The following is a 16,293-nucleotide window of genomic DNA, read 5'->3' on the forward strand; positions in this document are numbered from 1 at the left end:
AGAAGAAAGTTAATAAAATGGGTACCTCCTAAAATAATCTTGGAAAGAGTTATGTTATCGCTTAAGTCATGAATATAGATACACAATGTAGGACAAATTAAGTCATTCTCTTAAAAAGAAAGCATTTAAAGAACAGTTTCTAAAAGGTCAAGGTAAAGTCAACGTGTGTTAATACGAAAATGTCAAGTTAATAACAAATTATCTTTTGCTATGACGTCTACTGCTTTTAAACATATGAACTTATAAATAGCAATTATGTTTTCGAAAAAAAGATCACATATACCTTTCAGTATATGTTGATGCCTGCCACGACATACGGTGACGAAATATAAATAAATATTGAACAACATCATATACATTACTCTGATCCCGATGTAAGTAGCTAAAGCACTTGTGTTATGGAAAATCAGGAGCAATGACGGTACCACAAACACCCAGACCAAAGACAACATAGAAACCTAATGAACTTTTTCTACATCGACTCGGCGAGAATCGAAACCGGGACCTCGGAGTAGCGTACCCATGAAAACCGGTGTACACACTACTCGACCACGGAGGTCGTCAATATGTACACAAAGTGCAAGACTAGTCGACAAACTCAAAAGAAATAATAATAAAATCAGTGTATATAAGACTGATAATTAAGAGTTATATTTGTACCATAGTGTAACTTATGATACTGAACTGAATATATGTATGTGTGCCAGCCACTGCTAAATACAACTGCCCCTAATGGCCAGTAAATATGAACGCTGTTCTCAGAGAACGCCAAGATCCTTTGAAGTACGATGATCCAGTGTTCAGCTGGATGGTCAATCCGGTTATCCACCAATAACAAAAAGCACTAGATACGGTCGCCCTAAATATTGGCCCAGCATGTTGGCCAAACTTGTATTGGATTGGCTGTTTAAAATTTCAACAAATATTTAGGAATATACATATTTTAATTTCATTACACCCAAAATGCCAAGATACATATTACTTAGCGGTCTTTTTGGTATTCGTGTTTCGCTAATTAATTTGATTATAATACCGATCTACGTCGTTAAGTAGCTTAAATTTACCAAGATTTCATCACAAATTATGGTAAATATCGATGCGAATTTTAAATGGGGTTCATTGAACCCTTTGTTTCTGAATGTAAAAAAAATGTTATCGAACCAGCTTAATCCTAGATAGTATTATATGTTAATGTAGGGGTTCGCGTCGGGTCTTGGAAAGAGATCTAAATGCATTTGCTCAAAATGATTAACGTTCCTTTGAGTATCGGAGCGGAATTTCAGTCGGTTCCGTTATCTTGACAACGATCGCATAAAGTGCTGCCGGTTAAGATATAGTATGTCATAAGTATAGCAATTTACATAAATATTTATATATAATTAAACAAATACGCCACATAGTATTAAGGATTATGGTGAATAAATTATCTCCTCTCTTATTTTATGTTTCAATAATTTTAATTTGAATGAAGAAATCAATTCGATTCTTATTTCGTTTTTTTTTTTTTTAATATATAGCCTCTTTAGTTCACTAAAAGAAAAGTGTATTAAAAAGTATTTTTAGATTCTTCCTGATTTTCCGTATTGACATATTTTACTATAATAGGATACATAATTAATTTTACATCAAACGATATTTACGCTTTAACTCTTATAAGTAGTAGCTTTTATTCAAATCTCATTGAAAATATTCTTTGAAAATGGACTCAAAGAAATTATTTTTCGTTTACAAATGACGCCCCAAAATTATCTCTATGCATACAAATTAGAAGCTTAGAACAAATTCAAAGAAAATGCTAATTAAATGTTTTTTTTTTATATATATAATAATAAATTGGTTAATAAAACAAGTACTTTGATTAATTATTTGATTCTATATCAATAGAAAGAATATATTGAAATAAATATATGCTTTAATGCCTATTTGAATAATTCCTGATTCGCGGTGTAAGTTAACTTTTATTCAAAAATCGTTGACTTTCCTTGAAAATGAATACAAAGAAATTATTTTTCATTTACGAATGGTGCTCCGAAATTATATCCATACATAAAACCTTAATACCAATTCAAAGAAAATGTTACTTAAATGATGTTGAGTTCATTCAGTCAGGATTTCAATTTTATGTATTAAAACATTTTTAACAAGAAATGTGCTCGTTTGTGAAGTATGAAATTATTTTCTTACAATCGAATCGAGATGGATAGCGAGGGCTGCCGAGGATTGCCGACGGATACCGAAATCCTCACCTTTAGAAAACAACGTCCAATGCCGAATCAGTGCTCGGTGGTATTTCAACGCGGTTGGTTGTGTCGTGTTTCGGAAAAATAACGTTATCGCGCGGAGAAAAATGATAAATCACACATTCAATTAAATGTGTTTTTTAATAGCGCGTCTCTATCAAAGCCATGTTATTCGTATTACAATATTTGCATAGCGGAAAAAAAGTGTATAATGTTCAAACTTTTATTGAGTGAATCTAAAAACGTATTTCAATAAATTATATTTAAAATTAACTAATTATTTTATAACGTATTCAATATATTATAACATAAACGTGATACTATTCGAATAATATTGTTATGTGTAAATTACATAACATGTAAGTAGAGCATTACGATATACAGTAAGTATAAACTATACTACGTCCATTAAAATATATATTATACCATAAAAATGTGATGTTTAAAATATACAAGTTACGTATATGACCCGCGAAAATTAGTAATTTTTTCGTGTACAGTACCAGTGAGTGATAGTTATAATCCGGTCTACTTATAATAAATACCGATAAAAATATTTACAAATCTTATATATTTATATTTATATATAAACGCGTTTACGCTATTATATTTTTTATACGTCTAAATTTTCAGATATTTAGTTTAATTTATATTTTAACTTATTTTATTAGTATTTTCTTTTAATTGTATAACGTAAACGTAAAAGTTTCAATGCTATTGCTTATATAAAGTTTAAATAAGGATTAACATAAGTGGCTGTAAAAAAATGTGTTATTCATTCTTAACATTTTCTTTGACAAACCATTAAAATATATATTTTAACAATACTATAAATATTGTTAGTGTCAAATATTAAACAAATATTTAGCTTGCAGTGTACATCAAAGTAATCTATCAAGATCATAAACAGTAAATAATAGAGTCATATGTCTTATAACAGTATTTAATCATTATCATTTTATATAATACATAGTTCGATATTCAAATTAATAACCTATAGTTCAAGTTCTTACTCAGTACTGAGACAATTAATTTTACATATTTGAGTGGAGAAAATGAATTCGTTTTGTATGAATTGTGATCTATATAAAAATAGTCTTGGCTGATAAAAAAATTAAAATATTTTGAACTTAATGAAATACTTGTTTTGATTTAAATTGGTACTTTGTTTTTGATGTGGTAGAACATGAACACGTTATATAAGTATGGGTATAGTTTATGTAATTGTACAGCGACCTAATTTATTCCTAAAACGCTGAAATAAGTAACCGTGGCGTGTTTTGTAAACTACTTCCAAGTAGCAGTTTTCCTGACTTCTTTGCATATTTCAATAGCAACAATATAAATACCTTAAGTTTCGTTTTTTTTATTTATTTTTTCAAACGATTATAGAATATATTGCTTTGATTTAAGATAAAAGTGAAAATATTTTATACAGATAAATTAGAAGTAATAGCAAAATTCCAAGTACTAAGTATCAACGTATTATTAAGTCATATTATCTGTCCGTTAGTGAAACAATTAATAGATAATTATTTTATATAATATATTTATATAATGTTATTGATACTATTTACTTTACGTATAAATGTTCCTCTGAGATTGACTATTCAATGATTTGTCTTGCTCTTTCAATCGTTCAATCAATGACGACAAGAAGAAAGAAGTTAAAAAATCATACCGAAATATAAAACTCTTACATTTTCGACCTTTTCCAAATATCATATTAAAAAAAAAAACCATTCTTACATTATCCTTATCTGTAATAAGAAAATAAAATAAAAGAAATACCGACATGACAATGCGAGTCTAACCCGAAGGTAAAAACTATTAACTTTGGGGTGCCTAATTCTGGGAACTTTTGGATCAGACGTGTCTTTAGGAAAATACGAATACTATTTTGTAGATGCGACGGACATACTATTTTAGGCAAGATATTTTCATCGTTTGTAAAGCCGGTAGTTCATTCAATTTATCGTTCCCGTTTAGGCTTGTAGGTCCTGTTCTCACGATACTAGAACAATTGTCAGAATGCAGTTAAATTTTCAATTTGATTACCTACTATACTTATTTATTTTCCATAATAACGCAAAACGTACAGTATTGAAAATTTCAAGCTAATTTCGAACGTTCACCAAATACAGTTCCTTTAAAAAATAATCAAGCAAAACTTGCATTTTAAAGCTTCCCTAGGTTTATTTTAATCTATTTAAGAAAGATAATTCAAGTCTTCGCCAATTAAAGTTATTATCAAACAGAATATATCATAGGGGAAGTAAATTTTAATTTAATGACAAAATTAGTGGTTGCTTAAGGGCGGAGAATCCCCGAGATTTGGCAATTATTATTTCCTGTACACAGTGTTGCCTCATTATTATATTACCACTCTAACGTATATTTAATTAGTAAGGTAAATGACTTATTTACATAATACAATACATTTAAAAACTAAGTTAAAAATTTTCAAACTGCAAACTTTAGATAATAACTATTGCCTAGAAGAAAAGTATAGATGGCCAATATTGTGTAAACTTTTAGTTATTTAATTAAACTTATAACAAAACAGGTGTTTGTGACGTCAGTACAACTTAATTAGGAAAATATAATATATATTTCGTACAAATATTCCTTTTAACGAACTTTTCCTTCAGATAACGAAACGTACTTATATGAAGTGATAAGCAAATTTTTATTTTGCAAGTTTTTTTTTTTAATTTTTTTTTTTAATGAATATTAAATAAATGTAAATAATAAATGGATAGCTTTGTCGATTAACGAATATATTATTAAAAGTAGAGCGTAATTGAATAATCGAATATAAGATATTATTATATTTTTGTTGTTAAATTTAAAGTTCTAAATATCCTAATGTTGATCAAAAGTCTCTTCTCGAAAAGCAGGTTTTTCTTCACGATATAGCATATGAAAACTAAATGGTTCTGGCCTGGATCTAAACCGGAATCTTCTGTTGATATTCACGTGTTTTGACTACTACGCCATTGCTCTCGATCACTGAACTGTAGAATATCTAGTAGTTTCGGGATTATCGTCTTTGTTACAGCTTCTAACTGCTTAAAAACTAGCATATTCTAACATTAACAAAGTGAGAATGATACGACTGCATAATTAATATTAAATTTAAAATAAATAACTTAATATTTAACCTTAATATAAAACCTTATTATCCTATCTATCTATCTATATTAACCAGAGTCTACTTGAATTAAATATAATTTGATTATAACAAACTTTATAAATAGCATTCTCATTGAGAATATTGATAAACATTTAAAGATAAATATGTTCAAAGAACTCATACGTTCGTTAATTATTTTGACTTAAATAATAAAATAATTAACTTAAAACTAGACCACTAGTTTTAATAATTGTTTTTTAATCAATTTATTATTTGCTGGTCGTAAAATTTCTATATCTAAACCCAAAAACAAAGGCCTCACTGTCAAGTGTCGATCATAAAGTTTATTGAAAAGGACGTCCGCCAACTGCACTGCTGTCAAACTTCAGATTGATATATTGACATAATATAGCATACCGTGCATATATCATCTATGTGAATGCATTCACAAGAGCAATATGTTACAATTTTGCAATGCAATACTACATACTCGTTTTGTTAGTCCAGAGAGAGGCTGGTCCGAATACGCAGAACATAAGGCAGTGTGTTTGAATATTTACAATCTTTTTTTGTATTAATATCATTTTTATTTTATTAAAAAAAGGAAGGCAGTGAGTTTACGAATAAAAATATTGAATTCTCACGTTGATATCATGAATTTTAGCAGCTCATATCCCCTACGTTCTGTTTAAATATTTCACAATCTTTAAGCGTTTTCAGGGATGAAAATATATTAATATATATTTTGCTGGGCAAAGAAAAAGGCGATTATAAGTCAAGATCGAAATAAATATGGTATTCGGGGCAAGAATGAGTGAGAAGATAGTATTTTACTGAAAATATTATTAAAAATAGAATGCAAAATATAGCGAAATTCGCTTTAAATAAATAGGATATCTATGGTTGACCATATGAGTCTCGTTGAATATAACTATAGATCTCTATCAAAGCTGTTGACTTTCTTAGAATTGTTATACATACTATTATCAATAATAACGGTCTAAGGGTTTATGTCTTCAGTATGGTTTTGGCTTATTTGTACATAGAGGATTTTCGTTTATCACTTCAAAGGAAGTCAGTAAACCGTAAAAGGCCTGGCATTGAGTTCTGTAAGTGGTCCAAAATATACCTATTGTGGCAAACAAATCTACGTAAGCCTACTAAATTAGGTTGAGGTTAGTAAATATTATGGTGATGACAGCGAGTTTAAGCCCAGCTTAGCATAAGTTTTTGCAATAATTATTTTATGAACATAACGTTAAGAAACCTCTTTGTATCGATTAAAATTCTGACCTCATTTATATGCGCCAACCTTATATAGATTAGTATGGTGGAATATGCTTTAAATCTCGTTCTTAAAAAGAGAGAAGGTTGACCAAGTTGAGAGAAGAGCTTACAAGTTGTACTTTAAGCAAAAACATATTCTGTTTTTGGTTTCACAAGAGAGAAGGAGAGAAATTTTGAAAGGTGAAAGATACCTGTTAATAGTACTTAGGGGAGCACATTTTTGTGTCGTCTAATGGTTGGGCATACATGCCTATATATTCTTTACAAGCGTAATCTTATAAGTATATCTCTAGGACATCATAAAACAAATAATAAAATGAAACCTTTCACTATGTGTTAGAACGCATTTTACGAGTGGACGAACAGATAAACGATGGATGCTATTGATCCTATGGTTTCCCTTTCAAAAGCTTATACCTTTTATAAGATAGAGAAAAATATGTTGAATTTGTTTAATAAAAAGAGCAAGTTATTGCTTTTTTGCAAGGTTAAGGCTTATTTTCTAATCAGAATGATTTAGTACATATGGACGCTGCACTGCGGGTTGATATCTGTATCAATTTTTCACAATGTTTCTTTTCCAATTATTTTCGTCGTTGAAACTGTAATGATATCTACCTGTCTGTATGTACCATCTTCTATTGCCCGATAAATATTTTAACGAAGGAACTATGTACCTCGGTTATTAAAACATTATTAGGACAGGAACAAAAATGCAAATGAAATCGATTTTGTAATCAAACACCGTTTAAAATTAAGAAAACGTGAAAGGGGCAGATCTGTTAATCAATTAAGAATTTTTTTTAAAACTATTTTCAAAGCGTACGTATTATATTTTATTCAATTATATTTCATTGCCAATTTACTAGTGCTATTCAGGTTTATTATACAGCACTTTAATAAACTAACCCTACTTTTAGAAACTTGGAAGTAGGTAATCTAATTTAACGGTCCAAAGTGCCGAGGCCGGAAATACGTTTTACTATAACATGTTATAGAAGCTGCCTGCACATTAATAAATGGATGGAGGTTTTAAACATAATTTCTATATCAACATTTTGGTGAGGTCAAACGCAATACTGACATAATACTTACGATTGTATTATTTGAAATTGGAACGATTTCGTTCATTTTTAAGCCCTTTAATGAAAACAATCATAAGAACAGAATGGAGCTAGTGACAGACAGATATTCGCACATTGCAGTAATTATGTTACTGTAAAAGCTCGAACTACGGCAAATCTTAAGATTTTCCAGTAAAACCTAAGATTTACCAACATGAGGTGGTAAATGTAAGTATTTATTATAAAGGGACGACTTTTTCGGACTTTGACAATTCCAACCTAACCTAACCTAACATGTAAATCCTAAGATTTAACGAGTGAATGATGGTAAAAGTTCGAATCCCAACGTTTTACGGACATTTACCATTCATAATCGGTAAATCTTAGGTTTTACTGGAAAATCTTAAGATTTACCGTAGTTCGAGCTTTTACAGTAATATATATATACAAACATAGGATATATTTATATCCAATCTCTGTAAATACAACTAGCGGTCATATTTGCCCTGAAAATTACCCATAAAATATAAAATATTAAATTTGTATTTCCTTAAAATATCATTAAATATAATTGTTATTAATTACGTAAATAAGTTTCGATATTATAGCAATTTTTATTTTTAAGAACCTTTTTCTATCAATTCTAATATCTAATCTAATAATACAAAACATTTTAGGATTACAGAATAAAAAAATCACCTTACTAATAAATTTAGATATAATTTACTTTTTAATTTTCAAAGTATTTAAAGCTTGATAAAAAAATGTATTTATATAATTTAATTCTCAATTTGAAGGATGACGAACTTACTAAAAGCAGTTGAAGCAGTGAGTTCACTGCAGTATGTAACCGTCGAAACTCGTCTAACGAGAATTCCTGTCAATTCGAATTGCTACGGACTGGTTTCATGACTTTGACAACACAATAATACGATACGACGACTTGCGGATCTTGCTCAGTTTATTATGTAACATGTATAGATTTTTATCCGTTATAATAATGATTATTTGACTTTATAAATAAATAAGCAATAGTTACAAAAATAATTGCATTAATAGTTTTTTATTAAATAAAGACTACCATACAGGAAAAAGTATACATTGTACTCGGAAATATCTTATATATGTTGCATGTTAAATAAAAAAAGTTAAATGCAACGAACGCCGGGTTTTTGGCTAAATTCTTAATTTAATATACGAAGATCGTACAAGGCGTCCTGTGACGCAATAAAGTAGACAAACGATATAATTATGAAAGAAATTATATTACGACATACTAAAGAATAAAGATAAATTAAGTGTATTTATAGGTAAATTATAGGGAAGTCACAAATACTAGTAATCTTCGTAAAAAGAGCCTACTCATTCAAAGGCCGCCAACGCATCTGCAATCTCCCCGGTGTAGCGGATGTCTATGAGCGGTGGAAGTCACTATCCATCGGATAAACGTCCCGCTCGTTTGTCAACTATATAAAAAACTAAGTTTATCTATAAATAAAATAATAAAAAACAAACGAACATAAGTAAATAAGACAATACGTATATAATAATTATAGATTAAAATAATTAATAAATAAATAATGTTTTATTGCTTTAACTGACCACTCACTGTATAATTGTTTTTTCACTGCGTACTATGGAAATTAGTATCGCAATTATTACAAATCAAGGTACATTTATCAAGCTATGTATTTAATTTATATGGTACAAATTTATTTCTAACTACATGTCGCCTGCAACTTTGCTCGCGTTTTAGGGGTCGGTCGGCTGGTGTTAGGTACGAAAAAGTTACCTATGTCATTCCTTGAAGTTCAACTGACAGACAGAGTTACTTTCTCACTTATAATATTAGTTTAGATAATGATACCTATTTGTAGGAAACGGATAAATATTTTTAAAACACTTTCGTCGTGATTAATGATTGTAATCGAATTTAATGATTTTAAATCAATTATTTTCGGTTCACAATTAAAAAATAGTATTAATTTGCTTATGTCTTATGCTTCTTTGCTTTAAGTCTATTAGTCTTGTACTTGTTAAATGTGTCGTATGAAAATCTGCCTCATATGTAATACCAGCAATACGCATTGAAACAGATTGTTAGAAGACTCTAAGATTACTACTCAAGAGGAGACATTGCCCATGTGCGGGCTATATACAAGCTGTTTACTTTAACTCTATTATTTTTGATATTTTTTTTTATCATGTCATTGCTTTACATTTAATAGTAACCAATACTTAGAAGAGATGAAACACTAGAAACGACCTCAAAGACAATTATTAGATACACGATGCGGCGGCCGAGCGTTTTGCAGTGTTTGTTCGCGTCGAAACGCAATTGTAAAGAGAAATTCTTCTGAGCCGAGATTCTCGATACGGCCTTCGTAACTCCAACAACTCGATGTGTTGACTTATATACAATGTTTCGTAGAAAATCTAAAGAGTTTCAATAGACTAGGACCGGTATACAGGGAAATCTAAAGTCTTATATAAAATTGTATAATATTTACACAATGTACATTAGTTTTGAGGCCTTTTTAGTTTAGGAAATTCGAATTTCGATTATTTAATGGTAGAGCTTTGTGCAGGCTTGTACATTTAAATCTGTGTATTTTCTCCTGCCAAGGTCAACTTTTTATTGTTACATCTGACCCGCTTCACAGCAAATGTTTTTTTTCTTTGCACATTTCTTGGAAATGATGGTAACATCTCTGATTGTAGTCCTTTGAATGCATATAATGATATAGCGTAAAATATATTTTAAATTCTCTTAAATTCCCAAGGTAACTAATATAATATTTATCTATAGAAAATGGTTTCGAGAAATGACCTATCTTACCGTAGTAAATAAAAAAAAGTTGTTATGAATATACCTTAGAAAATACACGTATACTGTAGCGGATTTTTCTTAAGTATTTTTAAGACTTAAGAAATAATAAAAAATTGCTGGCTAGCCAGCTTTCCTAATACATTGTTTTGATGTATTTCCTAAGGTTTAGCCACTGATAGTCATGCGTAAAGTTTTTTGGAAGAGGCCGTCATAGGTGAATTTACAAATTATATAACGAACTATCCTTATATATCGATCTTACTATTAAACTGCATATATTCCACTATCTAAATACGTTACAATGACGAAAAGCGACTTTGTTCTATACTATAATATGCTTTAAAAAATTACGTACCTACATTGTAAATATTTCATGTTTTACAACAATGTTCCAAAAACAGTATATAATTATAATTTTTTAATATATTTATACTTAATGAAGTACAAAATAATGTAACAATAATAACAAAATAAATTATAAAAAACTTCTAAATCAACATTTATCTTAAAATGTTAACTGTTGTTGGGGCTGACTATTAATAGCATTTCAAAAATAATTTTCAATACAGACCTTGTTCAACTATTCTGATTCTATTTTGTATTCGAGATATAAAAAGCAAACAACGCTATAACAACATTCATTAACAAATCGAAATGCATAATAATGTTAACGAAACTTTATCATTCTATAATTAAAATTCTAGCTGCAATTAAAAGTAACAACTACTAGCAGAGTATAAGCTTAAACACTCATTCTTATTCCAGATTGCAAGCGCCGGTTTACACTCAGCCTAATGAACAAACTTTATCCAAGCTTAGACAATACGCAATTAAAAAAGTAATTAATTTCAAACCAAACTGATAACTCAAATTTTATTTAAGCAGAATCGTCACTAAATCCCTCTTAATAAGCTAAGATTTAAAGACAAAGTCCTGCGAGTTTTTCGCGAAATTAAATTAGCCAAAAAAGTCGGTGCCATTAAAATTACATTAGCATAAATAGGAGGAATGCTAATCTGAGGAGAATAAATCTTAGCCAAGAAATAAAAATAATCCCTTGCCGACGTTCAATGACGCCTTGACAGATTTTTCTCAGTCTTTCCTATATATATATTTTTTCCTTATTTTCTCTTTTAAGACCAGCGTTAATTATCACTTAAGTAATCGCAGGACCCTTTCGTAATTATTTGCAGAAGAATGTGTGAAATGTTTGTAAATTGGCTACCTCGTAACTAATCACCACTACCCATAAGTTACACTTGTATTTGAAAAAAGGAGACGTGTCATAATACAGCCGGTTGGAACGAAGTACGTCGCATATTATGTAATAATTACAGATAAAGTTAAATAAATTAACAACGTTGATAATAAATAAATTACAAGAAATAAAAATTGTATTAAAAATCCGGTTAAAAAGTTGTGAAAAGTTTAAATAATGTAATATAAAACCGTATATAATAGAAAGAGTCAGAGAGAAGGGGAAAGAGAGGGAAAGGTCACCTGGAGGGCGCATAACGCTTTTTCATCACGTGTCGATTTTCGCTAGTTCACGTTACTGCAAGTCGCGTAAATGTAATAGAAACCATGGTCAAACATAATTCATAATATATAAATTTTGCCAAACATGGCGTTCTAAGGCGCGTATGAATTTTAGGCCGTTTGATGTTAAGCCGCCTCGCCGTGAATGATTTTTGATCGAGTCGCTTTAATCGTTATCATTTTCTATGCAGCACAATTGTCATGACAACAAATGCTCTTATTTATTTGATTATGAGGGAAACAAATAAATCACAAAAAGACACTATGTGGTTGAATGAAGCATACATATATAATAATAAATCTCACAAGTATACGGTGTAAAAATTGTATCGCAAAATCACTTTCGAAAGTGAAAGCAGTAAAGCAAGGTTAATTTCTACAATAAACGAGAAACGAACACTAATTACGGGCCGTCCAAACTACGCGAGGCACGCACGCCAGTCTTTGAGCACTGTCAAAAAACTAACGGCTGATGGATCGCCCTGAAGCGTGTAGGGCAAGGCATACCTCGAGTTATTATCGATCTTATCCTCACCTAGTATCTAATACACATCTTGATACGTATTGTACTGTACCTCATGGCTGTCATTATACCGGATTACTCAAGCTTTAATCTGTGACCCAAGCAATACATGCTCAATATTGATGATTGCGAGCAGAATAATTAATACGTGGCTTACCCTTACTGACTTGCACCAAGTCCCACAAAATTGAACATAAACGTCTTTATAATTGAGTCTGTGGATTAATTAAAATAATTTTAAATAACGCTTAAATTATTCGGATTCAATTACAAAATCTATAAAGCGAAAATAAAAAAGATTATGAAAGTTTTTACACGGGCACGTTTAATGTGACCAAGACATGCTCAAGGCTCACCATAAGGCTTTCATATTACGGGGCATAAAATATTCATGCCGTCACAACCGGAAAGGTAATCCCCAGGGAGCTCCAAATGTACCCGTCAGTTAGAGACAACTTTAACACTCTTTTATTCTAATTAGTCTTCAGGGTACCAACTGTAAAGTTAGCAACTGCTGGGCCTGCGAGGGACACGCTTAATTTCAAGGGTTGAATGGTCAATCAATTCTCGCTTAACAGTTATAATGTATGTACATAATTGTGATTTAATTAGTACGAGTTTTAATATATTTTAAAATTTTGCATACATTTTCTTTTAAACATTTAATTCTATATATGATCGCATATTTTATTAAGTTTTAAAAATCTATGGTTTCATTTACTTTAAATACAACGTAAAATATTACAATACTTTTAAATAGTTTGAGTTTTAAATGGCAATAGATCAGTGATTAAAATACGTGGATCTTAACCAAAGATTGCGGGTGCAAATATAGGCAACGATTACAGTTTTCCTGCTTGACAGGGATATTTTCTAGATGTGTACCCACGAACCCGTAAAAAAGCAAGTGGAATTAGATATAAACCTTTTTAAGAAGAGGGAAATTCTCGGCACTTAATTTTTTTAATGTAAATCTCTCATGTAATACCAAATAGTAACATTTAACTAATTATATTATTAAAATCAAACGAAACAACGGCCGAACAACTTTTTATTAAACAGCACTTTTAAATCTCGTTGATGTTTATTATATTTCACGAGCTCATTTCTCCTAACTTTTAAACCATTTGAGCATTTTCAAATAAAAAAGGCCTTTTGTAAATTCCAACAGACGATAATCATGCCATATTTTCCAGAAATTTCCCATTTACAGAACGCTGCGACAAAGCTAAACGTTTAACAGCCAGAAAAAGGTCCATGAAAAGATGTTTTTACAAATAACCTCCGCTTTCGTTTGGAGTTGATTTGAAAAAATACACCGATACTTGATTTTATAAGTAGTCTTGTTTTCCTTGATATGTTTTGTATAAAATCATTGTTACGTGCAGTTGTTAATACAAAAATTTTATAATGAATTCCTTATTGATGGTTGTTTAAAATAATTTCTATGATCGAAGCTAAAATTAAAGTGGCAATATGTAAAAAACTAAAACTTTCCAAGCGGTCGATTATATTTATTGTATTTTATACTTTCTGTAATTTGACGTATATATACCTAATACTATAAATTGTCGGCCAATTTAGAGCATAATATCAATTCAGCTTAATATATTTTTTAATTTATTTAAATGATTCGATATCTTCGGCGATTGCAATGATTCTTATTTTTATTCGATTAATTATAGTTCAAGGCTAATCTCGACGAAAACTAAAAGACTTGTAAATATTTAAATAACAATAATTTTCTAAACCGTTAAGTTAACATTAGGCTACTGGTGTACTGTTACTGTTATAAACTATTCTTTAGAATATAATTTTTTTCATAAAATTATCGTGGGTGATTAATTTGATATATTTTATCAGTATCCTTCTGAAATCATTACCAAAGACATGATTATTCAAAAAAAAATTTGCGTTTAATAAAACCTGCAAAATATCAATATGTATAAAAACCCCATGCGTGTTCTCCGTTATCCAATTTCCGGATAAAGGCGTATTCTACAAGTTTTCTGATGACGCCCAATACATTCATATTCGCTGGCTCAGCAGTTGTCTTCCCCTCCAAACACGTATTACGTCTATTTCAATTCAACCTTATATATTCCACGTGTACAAAAATAGTTGAATCGGTCCCGAATCGATGGAATGAGCGAACGCCCTGGAAAAGATGGCGTAATATCACAACAGATGTCGACGACGGTTATGTCAACTGGCCGTCCATTCACGAAACTAATAAAAGATTCAGCAGCGTCGTTCATCCAAAAGAGGGTCCTTCCGAAGCATTGGAGTCCGTTCCTAACCGTTGGAACGCTTTGAGGTTTCGACCTTACGTCATTATCACGCGGTACGCTGCACAGAATGAATATCGAAGCAAAACCGCTTTAATGCTATATTTCAGTATATTTATGCCAGAAGAGATTTGTTCGAATTATTTTGTGATTAAATGTATACTAAAGTTGTAAGCATGCCCGCGCTCTTTTCGTTTATTTTGCCGAATAATTTTGTTGGCGATGGAAATGAGCAAAACTTTTAAACACAAATATTAAAATCTTAGTCGGATCATTATTATTATTCTGATCCTTAATGATTCCGTAATTTCCTCTGTTTATAAAGATAATGCATTAACCATATAACTTTCTTCTTCAAATTATACTAGATTCTCAACAATAATATATATTTGATAAATCTGATGTATGTAGTATATTATTAGAAAATTTGTTACGTTATTTATAGGAATAACCAAAACTAGACATCTCAGAAAACGGTGGTTAGTGGTCACATTTGTTCATAGTTGTTGCCACCGTAAGAAATATTAATCATTGCTTCCAACAACAATGGGCCACTCCCCTTTAAACTGGAATACAACAATATTGAGTACATATTAATAGAGCACACTTGCACAAATGTTTGCACAAAGCATTACCAAAGAGTCTTTGTATGTCTGTCTTTCTGTGGTACAAATACAATTTTATTTTGTAATTTACTAAATTTTCATCCATTGTGACTTTGTTTTTATTTTAGCTTTCTACGTGGACATTCCATTTCATTTTGTTACTCATACGAGAATTAAAAGTAACTGTTTGGCACTTTAAAAATAATGTCCCGTTTAAAAAATCCAAACAACCTGACTGTAACTGTAATTAAGATAATCCCTGTAATGATTACATACATTTTGCTCATGTTTTTTTTTAAACTAAAGGGTTGTCCAGACTCTCGTTTTTTTTAAATCAATAATGGTTTTATCGAAGCTAAAATTTCATTGAATATTTTTTATGGTCCAGGAGTTAAAATACTTAAATTTTCATAAGTAAATTGTGTTTATAATTAATCTTATGCTCGGCGATGAAAAATTTTGTGAGAGAACCCGCATGAGTTGACTACCACCGATCCTCATTGGAACAGCGTGTTGGAATTTACTTTCAAGCTCGAAGAGGAGGCTTTAGTCTATAAGTGGGTAATTTACAGGCCCTTAGTTTAAACTACTGCCTTACCTAAGGGTGGCAATCTCTTTTATGATCGAACGGTCGCCATAAACACTATATAATATAATTAAGAATTCCTCCTGACCCAAATTTAGCTCACCACGATCAATCTCATGAATCAAATTCATCGAATTTTTAATGCATGAAATGAAACTCAACGGCTCTATCTTGTTTATAGTTTTTAGTCCCTGA

The 16,293-nt window shown here is 30.3% G+C and overlaps 1 protein-coding gene across 1 annotated transcript in view; it reads left to right on the top strand.

The window, feature by feature from the left end:
* The first annotated feature begins 2,289 nt into the window (after positions 1 to 2,289).
* The window catches only part of LOC113404293 (synaptogenesis protein syg-2-like), a 117,490-nt gene continuing 103,486 nt past the window's right edge, over positions 2,290 to 16,293 (top strand). The window contains exon 1 of the mRNA XM_064217883.1: positions 2,290 to 2,623. The gene's annotated coding sequence lies outside the window, so the exon portion shown is untranslated. The remainder of the gene's footprint in view (positions 2,624 to 16,293) is intronic.

The sequence above is a fragment of the Vanessa tameamea genome, chromosome 19, assembly GCF_037043105.1.
Source record: "Vanessa tameamea isolate UH-Manoa-2023 chromosome 19, ilVanTame1 primary haplotype, whole genome shotgun sequence".
In the NCBI taxonomy this organism is placed as follows: Eukaryota; Metazoa; Arthropoda; class Insecta; order Lepidoptera; family Nymphalidae; genus Vanessa; species Vanessa tameamea.